The sequence below is a fragment of the Mustela nivalis genome (genome assembly GCF_964662115.1).
Source record: "Mustela nivalis genome assembly, chromosome: 8".
NCBI lineage: Eukaryota > Metazoa > Chordata > Mammalia > Carnivora > Mustelidae > Mustela > Mustela nivalis.
The window spans coordinates 73,481,065-73,497,688 of NC_139027.1; the positions used below are offsets into that span (position 1 = coordinate 73,481,065).

Genomic DNA, 16,624 nt, shown 5'->3' on the forward strand with positions numbered 1-16,624 from the left:
ACTTAGGAGGCTCAGTAGGTTAAGCCTCCAACTCGTGATCTCAGCTCAGATCTTGAACTCAGGGGTGTGAGTTCAAACCTCACCTTGGGCTCCATGCTGGGCATAGAGCCTACCTGAAAGAAGCAGAGAAGGGAGGGAGGAAGGCGGGGGGAAGGAGAGAGAAAGGAAGGAAGGAAGGGAGGAATGGAGGAAGGAAGAAAAGAATCAAGATAATGTGTGCAGGGCACCTGGTGGGCTTAGTCATTAGAGCACGTGACTCTTGATCTTGGGGTCATCAGTTCGAGCACCACATCTGGTGTAGAGATTTTTTTTTTTAAAGGATAATGCACATAATTTTTAAAAACCATAACCTGTTTAGTAATTCCAGCAAACTTCTTCTGTAAAAGGCTAAATAGTGAATATCTTGGGCTTGCAGGTCTTAGAGTATCTGCCATAACTAATCAGTTCTGCTATTGTTAACACAAAATCAGCCATAGGTTATATAAATGAGTGACTGTGTTCCAATAAAACTTTATTTACAGAAATAGGCAGCCTGTCTGGGGCCATATTTTGCTGACAGTTAAGCTGCAAGATAATATGAAATGAAAAACCAAAGCTTGCATTCCCAGAGGCAGTCCCACTCACCAGAATAACCACATTTACCCGGTTTTGTATTCTTTGGGTCATTACACCCATAATTCTAGGTAATATGCTTATAACTTTATTTCCTGATTTATTAATCTTACATGGCATCTACTGAGCCCCTTATGAAATATGAGAAAATTGTGTGACTCATATTATCTCTTCCCTCCACTATTCCCCAAGACTCAACTTTTATAAACATACATATTTGTAGTTTTTCTTTTGTTTACCTTTATTACTTTGTTATTTCTTTTTCTGTTAACAGGACACCATTCCTCTTGATTCTCCATGATGTGAGGATTGGGTTATTCCTTCTTCACCTTATACTCTTGCCTATCTTGCCTGACTATTGTCAACTCCTGCTAGCTTTCCAGTACCCATGTTACAATAGTTGCACTCCATTTTGTATATTGACTAGGTCTTTGGTGCTCTCCCAGAAGTTAACTCTAAAAATGCAAACTAAGAAATAGCATTCACAACATTTTAATTATATAAATATTAATCACTATAGAACCAAGTAGCGTGATTGGAAAAAGAAATGTAATCCTCAGGTACTAAATCTATCTCTCTACAGAGAATGTTCCAAGCATCAAAGCCATGTGGATTGTTTTTTCTTATACTCCAGCAAATATTCATAATTGTGTCATGTATTAGTTTGCAGTTTTATCCTAAAAACCCCATCATTAATCCTCAAGAACTTTGGTTCTCTGCTCCTTTTCCATGTTGACCTATTCTTGTTTCATGGATGCAATGCTCACACCGAGAATATCACCAAGACTGCTGTTTTTGGAATTCTCTCTATCCATTCCCTGGGAACCATCCTTGGGTTTCTTGTCTTAGTTCTTCTCTCTGAAACGGTTGGTTATCCTCGAGGCTATCTTCATTGTCCATTTGTATCTATGTATGAAAGCCAGACTGGTTGATCTGGGGAGTTTGTCGTGGTTTCTTCTGTACTTGTGTAGCCCTTTTCTCTACAGATCTTCTTCTGGAATAGGAAGACCAAGTCCATGGACAGGGAAGGTCGTCTAGTAGGCTTAATTGTGCCCAGGCACAAAACTGAATTCTGAACACAGAGATGTTGGTAGCTAAGACAAAGTCTCTGTTGTCCAGCAATTTTCTCTTTTGTATCTTCTGAGCTGTGGCTCACTCTGCTATGTCATTACATCCCTTTCCACCTTCCAGAATTCTATCTAAATCTGATCTCTGTTGGTATCCCCTTCTGTTCTTCTCTGTCTTATAAGATTACTCCATTTCATACCTGATTCTATAGGCTTCTCAGTGAAACTGTGAGAAGGAGGCAAGGTAAATGTGTGCATTTGCCTTCAATCTTGTTCTTCTTTTGTTTTTTTAAACCATCAGCAGGAACCTAGAAAAACTGAAGCTGTGGGGTACAATTGCCCACTGGTTGAAATACACAAGATAGATTTACCTTTGGGGGGAAAAATGCCTACTACTAGGTATTTCCCCAAAGGATACAAAAATGCACACTCGAAAGAGTACATGCACCCTGGTGTTTATAGCAGCATTATCAACAATAGCCAAGCTATGGAAAGAGCCCAGATGCCTATCAACTGATGAAAGGATAAAGAACAGGTGGTATATATATCACACAATGGACTATTACTCAACCATCAAAAGGAATGAAATCTTAGTGCTTGCAACGACATGAATGGAGCTAAAGTATATTATGCTAAGTGAAATAAGTCAATCAGAGAAAGACATATATGATTTCACTTATATGTGGAATTTAAGAAACAAAAGGAATGACCAATCCAGATGGAAAAAAAGAGGGAAAGGGGGAAACAAATCATGAGAGACTCTTAACAAACAGAGATGGAGGGAGATGGGTGGGGAATGGGCTAGACAGGTGATGGAGATTAAGGAGGTCACTTGTTATAATGAGAGCTGGGTGTTGTATGTAAATGATGAACCACTGAACTCTACTCCTGAATCAATATTGAGCTAATTAGAATTTAAATTTAAAAATAAATAAATAAATAAATAAAACAATTACTTAGATTTTTCCATATTTAAATATAAAGAACAGGGGCGCCTGGGTGGCTCAGTGGGTTAAAGCCTCTGCCTTCAGCTCAGGTCATGATCTCAGGGTCCTGGGATCGAGCCCCGCATCGGGCTCTCTGCTCAGCAGGGAGCCTGCTTATCCCCCTACCTGCCTGCCTCTCTGCCTACTTGTGATCTCTCTCTCTCTGTCAAATAAATAAATACAATCTTTTTTAAAATAAATAAATAAATATAAGGCATAAATACTGCTAAAAAAGAGATTTGCCAGTGCCTAAACACCTTTAAGACAGAATTTCAACCCGGATTTTCCCTACTCTAAAGAGTAAGTTTGTGGCCAGAGTTCTTCATATTTTAGGGGTATTTGAAAGAATATTATTAATCCATTAGGCAGAACTGTTTTCTCCTTCCTCTCTGCATATTGATATCATTGATCATATTACCAGCCTGGAAAGCTAAAAGTGAACAAACTCAGCAGCCTACGCTGAACAAAGTAAGGAGTGAGTTGATTGCTCCTCTAGGAGTTTTGAACTCACACACTGGCTCCTGCCATCCAGGTGCTCAGAGATCTGAGCAAAGCTTCTGGAAACCGTCAGGCAGGATTTGGTGACTGGATGGGTCTGTTTGCTTCAAGGATTCTCCCCTGGGAGAAAAGTCCTTCCAGCATCTCCACCCAGATGGTGCATCCCCTTTAAGATGTTGAAAGGGTTAATTCCTTGACCTTCTGAGACAGAGAAGCCTGTGTGTGTTCAAGGGGCTGAGCAGGATGCACAGAAATCTAAGATGTGAGTCATTGGTTCCAGGAACGTAACATTCTTGATGAAGAACCATCCACAGCAGCCAGCAGTAATGAGGACATCTTTAAATTAATTGGACTCCTTCATAAATCCAAAGGATAAATTAAATAAATGAATTGTCTGAGGTCAGCTGATTTGCAGTTTATATTTCTTCTGCAAAGACTCAACTGCAGATTTATTTTTGCATTTCTGAAGCCCCATGATTTAGTGCTGGTGCCTTTTTGAGCCTTTGATAAATGCCATGATTATTAAGGCCATGCAAGGTATGGTACGAGTTACCTACATACCTGCATACCCTGCAAGGTATGCAGATGTGTTTGCCACAACATTCACTTATGTCCTCTGTACAAAAAGCACAATCATGATGCCAAGAATGTTATTTAAAACAGGGGGAAAAATAAAGGTCTTTTTTTTTTTTTCTAATACTATAATGCACCACTTGAATATTCATCTATAAATTGGAACCACTCTGTGGGCATGTTTATGAACCTGTTGGGCCTTCGGAATAAAAAGCAGTTTCTAGTACTGATCCAGGGACACACCAGACTGGGGACTTTGTTTGAAAATGCCAAAGCACCTAGGTGTTCACTAGTTTGCGTTTTGTAACCATGTAAAATGGACACTGCCCAACCGTTCTTTTAGCCACTTTGAGGGAAAAAAAACATCATGACCTGTGACGGTTGGTTTTGCCGGTTGGTTTTGCCGAGAGCCTCCCTAGATCTCAGGATGGGGCCCTATCTGGTTAAACATTATCTTTGGGTGTGTCTGTCGGGGTGGTTCCAGGAAAGATTAGCATTTGAATCTGCAGGCTAAGTAAAGCAGATGGCCTTCCCCAATGTGGGCACTTTCCAATCTGTTGAGGGCCTGAAGGGAAGAAAAAGACAGAGGAGGGGTTGGATCTGTCGGATCTCTGCATGATTTCAGAGGTGGCGCCTCTGTCTTCTTCCGCCCGAGGGGCTCCTGGGTCTCAGGCTTTAACGCCTGGACTGGAATCTACTTTTTGCTCTCTGCCTCTCAGGCTTTGAAACTACACTTCCAGCTTTCCTAGGCCTACAGCTTGCCGACAAAGACTCAGGGAAGATGTTAGGGTTCAAAGTCGATGGCCACAAAGAAATTCTTGAGACATCTTGGGTGCAAAAGGTGCTTATATTAAAGGGGACAGGACCTGTGGGCAGAAAGAGCAGTGTGGGGGCGCCTGGGTGGCTCAGTGGGTTAAGCCACTGCCTTCAGCTCAGGTCATGATCTCAGGGTCCTGGGATCGAGTCCCTCATCAGGCTCTCTGCTCAGCAGGGAGCCTGCTTCCCTCTCTCTCTCTCTGCCTGCCTCTCCATCTACTTGTGATTTCTCTCTGTCAAATAAATTAATAAAATCTTTAAAAAAAAAAAAAAAAAGAAAGAGCAGTGTGCATTAGGAATGGAACATTATATGCTTTCAAATTGGGTGGGGATTAGGGATAGGGTAAGTGTCCCAGGTTTTTTGGAAGCAAGGTTTCCTGGACCTGTAGGGGGTACGCTGTTAAGAAAACGTCATTTATTACTGTTTAGTAAAAACTCAGACATGAGACTTTTCAGATGTATATCGGTGGGTCATATGCTTGGGGGATGATTACCAACATGTATCTTGGCGGGTGGAGATAAAGGAAGTTTCCAAAGAAATCTTTGTATGTTAAAGTAGACTTGCATGGGTGGGGGGGGGAGGTGGGGAGGGAGTTGGCTAAGATTGCAGTTTGCCCTTAGCAAAGTATTAACATCAAGGCAGCAGAGTCCGTAGAGGGAGGTCACTGGCCTCTTTCAGGGTCTTGTCAATGGGCTGTGAGTAGTAAGGAAACTTATTTTGCCTTTGTTTTCCACATCAGACAGCAGACTGGACTTCTCCACCTCCAGAATCCTGTGAGCCAATACCTTAAAATAAATAAAAAGGTAAACAAACAACTAATGCTATTGGTTCCATCTCTCTGGAGAAACCCCTACTAATACACCACCTAACACTTCCATTGTTGTATTTCAAGGACAATAACTATGTTGTCTGTCCTCACACCTTTCACTCCAGAATGACATTGGGGAGGGGTTGTTCAGACTGGTAATTTACCTGCTGCAATTTTCCCCCACTTTGGAAACAGGTTGGTGAGGCCCGGTGGACAAGAAAGTGTGTGATGTCACCCCCAAGCCCTTCACACACGAAGTTGGGGCTGTGGGGCAGGATGGCCCTGGGAGAACATTAGGATAACTTCCATTTTTAAAACCAGGGGCAGGAATAAGGCTCTGTGTTTGACTTGCCTGGGGAATCTCCTCTGGTTGTCAGCCAGCTTGGAGAAAGGTGAGGCTTCCCCCATGCCCTCGTGAAGGTTTTCCTCTAGCTCAGAAGGAGAGCTTGGGACTGGCCTCCCCGCCCCCTCCCTTCCACATGTGGCTCACTGTGGTTTTCAGAGATTGTACCCCCAGGTCCCTGAAGTGACACAATCTATAAGACACAGGGGCTCATGGGCCTTCTCCTGACATGCTTTTGGCGTCTTACACCTTCCTTACAGCTAAGCCATAGCCCAGAGGGTTTGCTCTGAGAGCCAGCCTCACAGGGACGCAGTCCACGCTTGCTTCCTCTGATTGTTTCCAGCAAGCCAGCTGCAGGTGAGGGGCCCAGTATGGGCCTCAGTTTGGGCCCAAGGGGGCTGGCTACAGGGAACGCAGACCTTTCCTGGTCTCTCCAGGCCATTCTCCTCCCGGGGTACTCTGCAGGCCCCTGGACCCTGAGCTAGGAATCCAGTTAGGGAAAGAACAGGTCCAGACGTTTCCTGCTGGACTTGAATAGCTGATCCCAGGTTCCAGGAACCCCGGGAGTTGTGTTCTGCCCGGCATCTAGCACAGCCCCAGAGAGTAAGTTGAGAATGAAGGGACGTTCTGTCGGCACTGTTGTAACTACCCCTCAAGGAATCCTTGAGGTACCTGTGGAGGCCTCATGCTGACGGCTACACATCAAAGTCACTGTTTGGCCTCCTTGCCAGAGCAGTTCACAATCCAACCGCCTGGCCGCTTCGACGACAAGGAACAGCATTCCTTTGTTGTAACCAAGCTGTAAATAGAGGCATCACACAGAAATCAGAAATTAGAGCTTTAGGGGTAACTGGGTGGCTCAGTCTGTTAAGCATCTGCCTTCGGCTCAGGTTGTGATCCCAGGGTGCTGAGATCGAGTCCTGTGTCTGGCGGAGAGCCTGCTTCTCCCTCCGCATGTGCTCCCTCTCTCTCTCAAATAAGTAAAATCTTTTTTAAAAAAGTAATTAGACCTTGAGCTCGAAAGAAAATACGCGTGCGAGCACTGAGTGAGAGGCCGGCAGTGGGAGCTGTGTATTTCCCCAAGATGGGCAGGAAAAGTTTCACAGAGTGGTCGGGCATTCAAGACACATTCAAAATGTGGCTATAAAAGAGGAGGTGGACCGTGAGGGAGCAAATAATCACATGTTCCTGGTATTTCTTGGAGCCTGGCATGTCCAAAACTCCTCAGGCCTCCTGAGCACACAGTCTACAGCACCCAGGAGAGACTGGCAGGACTCCAGAGACCAGATGCTTCCAACACCAACAACACTGGGATCTGCATTCTTGGGGGCTGGCTCATGGTCTCAGAAGGCTCATTTCTTAACGGCTTCTCGGGACAGTATGTACTGACCATCCATCATGAGCCAGGGAACTGGATACGCACTAGGGGAAGGGGAAGGGAAGAAGGGAAGAGTTAGGTCCCATGGCAGAGACAGCATGGCCCTCCTGTGCAGGTATGCACGTAACGACTGCTGTAGAGACAGAGGACCCCATGTGAGCAGGCCTCCCTGACCCCAACTCAGGAGAGGGTGGAGGAGGCAACACCATGTCTGAGAGGATTGCACGAAGACCCGAACCAGGAGTAGGAATTAGCTGAGGGGTGAAGGGTCCCTGTGGATAGAATGTTCAGGAGTTTAGAGTTTATTCTATAAAACCCATGAAGAATCACTGCAAAGTTTTTGTTTCAATCTGTGTGACGTGACTGTCCTCCATAGGCTGCCTGCTCGGCGGGGAGCCTGCTTCTCCTTCTCCCTCTGCCTGCCACTTTGCCCACTTGTGCTCTCTGTCCTGTCAAAGAAATAAATAAAATCTTTAAGAAAAAAGTGCTCTAGACGACAATGCACTTCCGTGTGTGCCTTAATTTATTTATTTATTTATTTTAAGATTTTATATATTTATTTGACAGAGAGAGATCACAAGTAGGCAGAGAGGCAGGCAGAGAGAGAGAGAGAGAGGAGGAAGCAGGCTTCCTGCTGAGCAGAGAGCCCGATGCGGGACTCGATCCCAGGACCCTGAGATCATGACCTGAGCCGAAGGCAGCGGCTTAACCCACTGAGCCACCCAGGCGCCCCCTGTGTGTGTCTTAAAACTACGCTTAGTGATACCACATTGGTAGCTTGTAATTGGCTGTGGTGGGAGTATTTACACCACAGAAATCAGTGGACTGTACAAACCAGAGCTTTCTCTCCTCCAGAGAGCCTGGTGTTAGGCATTCATCAGCACACCACAGGGCCCTGAGATGACAGCACTTAATGGACAGTCGCAGTGGGTGTCATCTTGGCAAACAGGAAGACAAACAGGTGGCAGCAAACAGAGCCGGCTTTGTGGATTCAGAGCTGAGAAGTGAGGCCTTCTTCCTGGTGTCTTCCATTCTTGCGTGTCACGGGGACTAAAGTCAAGGGCTGGGTGTGAGGGAGGAGATGAAGAGAGAGGCATGTGACCAGAGATCCAAACCAAGAGGCTGCGAGACAAGAGGTGGGAGGCAGACAGAGAACAGGCAAGGGACCCAAGGCTGTCAGAAGGAATGACGTGGGCTGCTGGCAGAAAATGAGAATGCCCACTGCATGGGAGAGGTGTCAGGGGCAGGGAGAGTAGCTGAATGTAAGACTTCAGAGCAGCCACGTTTGGAAGAGTCTGAGAGGTGCCCATGTGCAGGCATGGAACTGCAGACAGTGAACACACAGTGGTGACTGAGACAGACACAATCCACCCTGCATTCTGGGGAGCAAGGCAAGTGATAGGTGAAGACACATAATTACAGAATAGTGGCAGGCACTATGAAGGAAATAAAAGGATGCTGTGACACCAAGTAATTGGAAGTTTGCTTTTTATAGAGTGATGGACATAAGCAAAATTGAAGATTGGAAAGGAGAAATCCATTTAAATGTCTTTATAAAGTTGAAAAGTATCTTATAAAAAGTAACTCTCCCTCCCGTCCTTGATGTCAGACTTCAAGTTTCTCTCTCTAGAAGCAGCTATAGTTTGTTATATCCATTTCCAGAGATATTTCAGGAATGAGTCATTTGAAGACCGGTATGTGCAAAGGCCCTGAGGTAGAAAGAGTTTGTTGTATTCTAGTCTACAGCTGCACTTCTCAAACTTTAATTTGTATACAAGTCACTTGGATATCTTGTAGAAATCCTGACTCTGGTTCAGGATGTCTGGAGTAGATCTTGAGATTTCTAACAAGTTTCTGAGACTGCTGATCCAGAAATTTCAGTTACAGTAGGAAAACCCTAGGGGAACTTTGGAGGGCAATCTGGCCAGAATGTCGTGAGAGACGTGAGAATGGTTCAAGATGGGGCTGGAGAGGAGAATGGGGCATGCTTAGTTAAGGCTTAGGGGATTCAGTAAGAAGCTTGGATATTATTCTAAGTGCAACAGGAAACCACTGAAGGATTTTATGCAGACTAAGGGGTAGAAGTGGCATCACATGACCAAATTTTTGTTTCTAAATCACTCTAGCTGCTGTTTGGGCTGGCAAAGCAACAATGGGGAGACCCACTGGGAGGCTATTGCACAAATGTCACCCAGAGATGATGCTGACCAGACGTGGTGTGGCAATCAAGGAGACGGATAGATGCAGTCATACTCCAAATGGGTTTGAAGATAGAACTGAAAAAACTCCCTAATGAGTTGGATATGGGGAGTGAGGGAAGGAGAGAAATGAAGGATGCCTCTTGGGGTCTGGTCTTGAGCAGGGGAGTGACTGAGTTGCCATTTATTGAGACAGAAGGAGGCATGGTGACAGCCAGGGTGAGGGTAGGGGTTTGGGAAGCCTTGAGAATTGAGTGAATTGAAGTGGAGATGTCCAGGAGACACATCTGTGAGTCCGGGGCTCCGAGAAGGCTCGGCTTGACATACAAATTGGGAGTTGTCTGTGTCAACACTTTGTAAGGCCATGAGAAGGGAAGAAGCCAACTAGGAAAAGAATGTAGATAGAGAAGAGCAGAAGCTCTAGGAAAAACCCCTGGAGACACCAACATTTAATAGAGACTGGGTAGAAAGAGCCACCAGAGGTGAGACAGGGAGACTGCACACAACCACCACCATTGGCTTAAGAACCCAAAGCATCTGTGTTTTACTTCTCTTTTTCATCTGGCGTTCCTGGAATTACTCTAGAAGGAAAAAGAAGGGCAGGAAGGTGAGTGAGGACCACATATGGAACCCATCTCCCAGCTGTGGGGAGACCAGCTCAGCATCTGTCAAATCGTAGCTGCCCAGTAGATGCCTATTAAGGTAAAGGTGAAACCTGTAAATCGCATATCAACACAAATTACGGAGCAGAAGAAAATGCCAGCCCCTTCCCCTTCCTGTTCTCTTCTTTGTGTTGACCTATTACTCTAATAAGTTATTCATTGTGTACCAAATGATCATTTTCTTATAATTTCTTTATTACTCTTTCTTGATTTACAGTATCACATTAGATTTTCACACATTGGAGCCTAGGGGACATCTTTGTTTATTAGTTTATAACTCAAAATGAATATTTTATATATACACACATTTAAAACGAAGGCAGGGAAACTGTTAACCCAGTTTTATCTTAACACTAAAATTTTATTATCGCTAATTCTCAAGCTTCTGTGCACTGTGCAAACAATCCTTGAGGAATGAATGTTATTAATTATTAATAACTATTAAATTATCACGGAGTTTGATTCTCCCCCAAGTATACTTCATAACTGTGGAGCAGGGCAAGGGCCTCTGTTCCTGCCTGGGTCCTGCTGGGTCCTGGGTTCCTGCTCAGACAAAACCGAACCCCTCCCAGCAGCCCAGCCCTCAGGGTGTAGGCCAGGCCCTGAGCTTGTAGGACTGCCCCTGGTCTGTGGGGCGCCTCAGGCCTAGGACATCTTGGATGGAAGAGTGAACCTGTCTCTCAGGAAATGCTTCGCAGGGCCATGTGACTCTGATGTTTGCCACAAGCTGGAGAAGGAGGTTGTGTTTGGAGTTTGTCCTTTTCTTCATCTGCTAAGGGTCGAATGGCATCCCCCTCAAAATTTATATGTTGAAGTTCCAACTCTCAGGGCCTCGGAAAGTGACTGACTTTGAAGGAAAGGACTCCAAAGAGAGGCCTTTTGTTTGAGAGACAATGAGTTGAAAATGGGATTGTTAAGCACCTGCCCTGTTCCTAGCTGTCCCCAATCCCAGGTGAACTCTCTTCTTCCCTGGAAACCCTTTGAATCGTGGCCCCATGATGGAGTTGGAGATGGCATGAAGAGCCCGATGAAGTATTTGCGAGGAGATTAGCAAGCAAACATCCCAGACAGAGGGACGACCGTGTGCGAGCCAAGAATAGAGAAGCCACAGGAGAAAGCAAACCTGCCAGCACCTTGACATTGGACTTCTAGCCTCTAGAATTGTGAGAAAATGGACTTCTGTCGTGGAAGCCCCTGTCTGTGGTCTCTGTGAGGGCAGCCTGAGCAGACTAATACACCATCTGTGCCCCAGTCCTTGGACCATCCTCAGTGTCCTCACAGTGTGTCTCCCATTCAACTCTGCTTCTAAAGGGTCCCCACCCAGGCTAGCCTCATGAGGATCACCCTCTATCTCTCTTAAAACCTGATCTTGGGGACACCTAGGTGGCTCAGTTGGTTAAGCCACTGCCTTCAGCTCAGGTCATGATCCCAGGGTCCTGGGATCGAGTCCCACATCGGGCTCCTTGCTTAGTGGGGAACCTGCTTCTCTCTCTGCCTCTGCCTACCACAATGCCTGCTTGTGCTCTCTCTCTCTCTCTCTCTGACAAATAAATAAATAAAATCTTTAAAAAAAAAAAACCCTGATCTTGGCAGCTGCATGTTGGAGATTAATATTAAAGTGTAAGGAACTGTGAACAGCTTCATATATTACCCTGATCATGGCAGTGACCCAGCCCAGGAAAGGAGAAGCCAAGTTGAGCGGTACTTTGAACTTCAACAGCTACCTTTTTTTTTTATAAATTTTTTTTTAAGATTTTATTTATTTATTTGACAGACAGAGATCACAAGGAGGCAGAGAAGCAGGCAGAGAGAGAGGGAGGAAAGCAGGCTCCCTGCTGAGCAGAGAGCCCGATATGGGGCTTGATCCCAGGACCCTGAGATCATGACCTGAGCGGAAGGCAGAGGCTTAACCCACTGAGCCACCCAGGCGCCCCTCAACAGCCACCTTTGAGCAGACAGGAAATGCAGGGGAGTGGAGGGGCCCATCTGTCCTGTTCCCACCCCATCCAAGGCCATGCCTTGCACCTGCCCCGTTCCCAAGGCCTGTTTGCAACTGCCATCCCCAGGTGGTCACTGTTCTTCTCTGGAAGCCCTTTGAATGGCAGTCCTGTAGGAGTCAAATATTAACTGCTGCCAGGTGTTTTCTCAGGCCACCTCCCACTGTGTGGGCTAACCCATCCTAATGAAAGGGACTGGAGTGTCTTCTTTCAGTGGGAGACCAGAAACGCCTCTGATGGAGGGTGGGAGAGAAGTTTAAGAGGACCAGCGCCCCCCGACCTCCGCCCATGCTGGAATCCGCTGGGAAACTTCTCTTCCCATGAGTAAGTACAGTGATTTTTTTCTTAATAGTACACATCTGTAGCTGGAAAGAGCACAAGGAAAAGAAGCTCTAATAGCGATTTGCTTTGTGGGGATTTCTTCCTCTAGCATGGGTCACTGACCCCGAGCAAAACAACCCTTAGTCTGGAGAAAACACATTTCGGGAAGGGATCTGAATATTACAATTGTATTTATCTAGCTATCTGAGCCATGAAAAAACATTTTAAAATATATTCCACCACATCCACCCCTTCCCCTACAAAGGTAAACTGATTAAATGCAGTTATCATTAGGCTATGGACAACCTTGTCAAATGGGCCTCACTTAAAAGCAGGGATGGGTAAGGGAGTTGAGTCTGGATACTTTAAGGAGCAGAAGGAGGGTACAAACTTTTTTTCCTGGATTGCTGGCTCTGCAGAGACTGGGAACAGCTGGCCACTATCTGTCTTGGATTGTCTACAGGTAAGAAAAATCCCCAGTCCAGACTGCTTTCCTCATTCTCTACACACACTTTTAAGACTCACCTGGGCTCTCGGGCTCCCTGCTCAGCAGGGATCCTGCTTCCTCTCTCTCTCTCTCTCTGTCTGCCTCTCTGCCTACTTGTGATCTCTGTCAAATAAATAAATAAAATATTAAAAAAAAAAAAAAAGACTAACCTGGGCTGTCAAGTGCAGGATGGGAAGGTAGGTGAGGCCTCAGAGGTCTCCTAGCCTCTCCAGTCCCCCAGGACTTTCCTCTCTGCTATCAAAACCATGAGAGAAACAACTACAAACATACTAGAAAGATGTCAGAAACTCAGCCACCCAGCAGCCTTGCAATGGCTAACAGCTGTCAAGAGCACTTTGACAAACTCAAAACCACACATAGCCTTCAGCTAAAGAAAAAATTGTACTCTGTATGTATTCTCAGGTAGGAAGGTCTAGAAGAGCCTAATGAAGCCTCCTCATGCCCGCCAAAGAGACAACTCCCTGACTGAAGCTAGGGACTGTCTTCTTTTTAATTTGTACAACATCCCACCCACTGTGCCTTTTGAAGCATGCCTTCCTGTTAGATACAGGAACCACTCGGACCTTCTGCTGTGTCTTAGTGGATAGCACAGATGTGGAAGAGACACAGGCTTTGGGATCAGATTTATTTCTGTTTGTGTCCCAGATATGCAAACCTGGGCAAGTTCATTCTTTCTGTGCATCAGTTTCCTCATATGTAAAATGTGATAATGATGGTAACTACCTCTTTTGGGGTGTGTGTGTGTGTGTGTGTGTGTGTGTGTAGGGCTGCCCCAACACCTACAACAGGTAACGCTCTGACACCAACTGGGTGTCCTACAGTTCAACGTGATCGTGACACAGTGCCCCTGGAGAGAGCCTCGGGTCCCACAGGTTAAGGGTGCAGTCCTACGAGACTTCCCACCCGCACCTGAGTGCCAGTTCCAAATCTGGGTTGTTACCTTTTCTTCTGACCCACTGGCTCTAAATCAAAGGTTCCCATGACCTCCTCCTCGTGTTCGATTATTTTGCTAGAGCAGTTTACAGAACTCAGGAACATTTTCCTCACTTGATCACTGGTTTATTATAAAAGGCATGTGGAAGAGATGCCGAGGGCGAGGGATGGGGAGAGGGCAGGGAAAGGACAGAGCTGCCCTGCCCTCCGGTGCAGCCTCTCCTGCAGCCTCCAATGTTCACCAAACTAACTGAAAGCTCTCTAAACCCGGTCCGTTAGGATTTTATGAAGGCTTCACTGCATAAACACGACTGATTAACGGAGGTGGCCACACCACCTCCAACCCTCTTGGCCCCGCCCCCCCGTCCGGAAGTCAGGAGGCGGGGACTAACCGGTCCACCCCTCTAATCTGATTGGGCCTCCGCCCCTTGGGTTTGGCCTGGAATTCACCTCATTAACATAACAAAAGGCCCATATCGCTCTCCTCGAGGAAAGTTCTGAGGATTTGGGTAACTGTTAGAGGTGGGGACACAGACCACAGGTCTATTTCATATAAATCACCATATCACGTGACCTCACTGGGTTAGTGAGGATTAAATGAATGAGTACTCAACCATAGCACACCGTAAAAGCATTCAGTAGTCTTGGGGTGAGCTGTGTGAGCCTGTTTCCCCATCTACAGCATGGACCTATTATTATAAGGATTCAACGAGATCCTGAATGTCAAGTACCTGGCTCAATGAACGTTTATTCCTTTTGTACTATGTTAGGGAAAGCTGGTAATTCTGTAACACCTCATCTGGCAGGAACATTCATTAACACAGATGTCCTTACCCCGCTCAACAGCCCAATAGTCAGAATGAGTATCACCAAAGTCACACTCTGAGGACTGGTTTCTTGGTAGTGACACTTTCACTTTCAGACACAAACTTCTTTTGAACACTGAGGGTGAGTCAGACACAAAGCCGCCACATTCCGAGCTTTATCTCATTTAATCCTTAAAACAACACTATGAGGTAGATATTATCAACCCTGTTTTGCAGATAAGGAAACTGGGGCATGGGGAAGGTAAAGAACTTGCCCACAATCACACCATCAGTCCTTAAACCCAGGCCTTTCTGACTACTGAGCGGGGCCTTGAAGCTCTGTGGTTTCCAGAAGCAGAGCTGATGGCTAAGCAGCTGATGTCACAGAACGTGTCACCGGCAGGCATGAGGATGAAATGCCAAGTGAATATTACCCCCACCTTAAAAGACCACCAGAGACGTGAGTCAAAGCCAATCAGCAAGGGTCGTTTATTGCAGGTTCGAACCTGGACCTCTGCGCCGCTCCTTGCCGATAAGGCGGAGAGGTCCAGAGCTGGGTCGGTGTGGGATTTTTATAGACGGGTACAAACAAGTTTCGGGTAGGGCTGTGCTAATTGGTCGACAGTTTGAACAGGTATACCTGGCGCCAGTGGATTGGGCCAGGGGGACCCGCGTACACAAGCAGGGGTCCTCGGGAAAGCAAAGGGTCCGCGTGTGAGCAGACAAAGGATCCGGCCGAAAGCTGACAAAGCAATCTTACAGAAGCAGACCTGGCCGGTTAGCCCGCGCATGCGCGAAAAAGCAAGCGTTCCTACAGAAGCGAAACTAGCTGGTTAGAAACGCACTTCTAGCTGTGGGAGAGGGGGTGGTTTTTGTTTGTGGTTTTTTTTTTTTTTTTTTTTTTTTGGTCTCTCAAGGACAGGAGGACGAGAAGAGAGCATAGTCATCGGGGCAGGAGTAGGAGTTTAATATCTTGGTTCCTCCCCACCTGTGCAGCGCAGTCCACCCTCCCCATCATTGCTCAGGGGTCTCTTCCTGTTCTCTGAATATTGACAACCTGTTGTTTTTTAAATGGCCTTATTGAGATATACTTCACATACTATAGAATTTTCCCATTTAAAGTGTACAATGCAATGGCTTTTTTAGTATATCCACAGAGCTGTGAATCATTAGAACATCATCATCTCCAAAAGAAACCTGTGCCCCTGAGCCACTATGCCCCAATACCTCCCTCCCCCACTCACTCCCTCTAGGCTTTAGGCAAATACCCATCTACTTTCTTTATTTGAGATTTGCCTCTTCAGAGCATTTCATCTGAATGGAGTCACACACTATGTGGTCCTTCGTGGCTGGCTTCTTTCCCAAAAATCTAGTTTTAAAGTAAATAAAAAATGGTTAAAGTTCAATATACGGTACTTGGCACAAAGCAAAGATGTTCAGGAAATACTTACTGAATTGAAATTGATCATAAATGATTGCCCTGTGTCATATAGAAAAAGCTACATTATACTCATCCTTTAAAAAACAGTGAATGATAGCTTTTTAAAAATTTTCCACCAAAAATAGATAAAAACCTAAAATCTATGCTTAAAGGTATCTCAGTCACTGGAAACTTGGCTTTCTGGAGGGACTTGCTCTTGCACACTCCAGAAGGTGGAAGTTTTACAACACTATGGATTCACCCCATTTTTTGTTTGCTTATTCTGTTCTTTATTGTGCCTGATGCTATCAAACCCCATTCCATATATCTATGAGTTTTGATTTCCAAGTCTTTGTCTCTCACCTTAGAGAGTTAATGTGACAGTAGGTTCTAACCCCATACTGGGTCATCTCTTTGATTGATTTATTCATATGCGTCACCTTGTACCATTGCCAGTGAAAATTTAGGATATACTGGTCCAAGACCAGCCTTTGAAAACACTATGTGTTTTCTAATACCAACACTTTGACCATATTTTTCTGCTTGTTGAGTGGTTTATGTGGGAGGAGTTTAAACCCCTTGCTGAAGTTAACATACATCATGTAAACGATAACATTTGATTTACCAAACTTAGAACCAGTAGAGTTTTACCGGTCTGGTAGGATTTGTTATTCCCAAAGCCAGTGAAGAGCATTTT

General features: G+C 45.5%; 1 protein-coding gene across 1 annotated transcript in view; it reads left to right on the top strand.

Annotated features, from left to right (window-relative positions):
• The first annotated feature begins 12,110 nt into the window (after positions 1–12,110).
• The window catches only part of MGAT4A (alpha-1,3-mannosyl-glycoprotein 4-beta-N-acetylglucosaminyltransferase A), a 150,979-nt gene continuing 146,465 nt past the window's right edge, over positions 12,111–16,624 (top strand). Inside the window, exon 1 of the mRNA XM_082746879.1 lies at positions 12,111–12,263. The gene's annotated coding sequence lies outside the window, so the exon portion shown is untranslated. The remainder of the gene's footprint in view (positions 12,264–16,624) is intronic.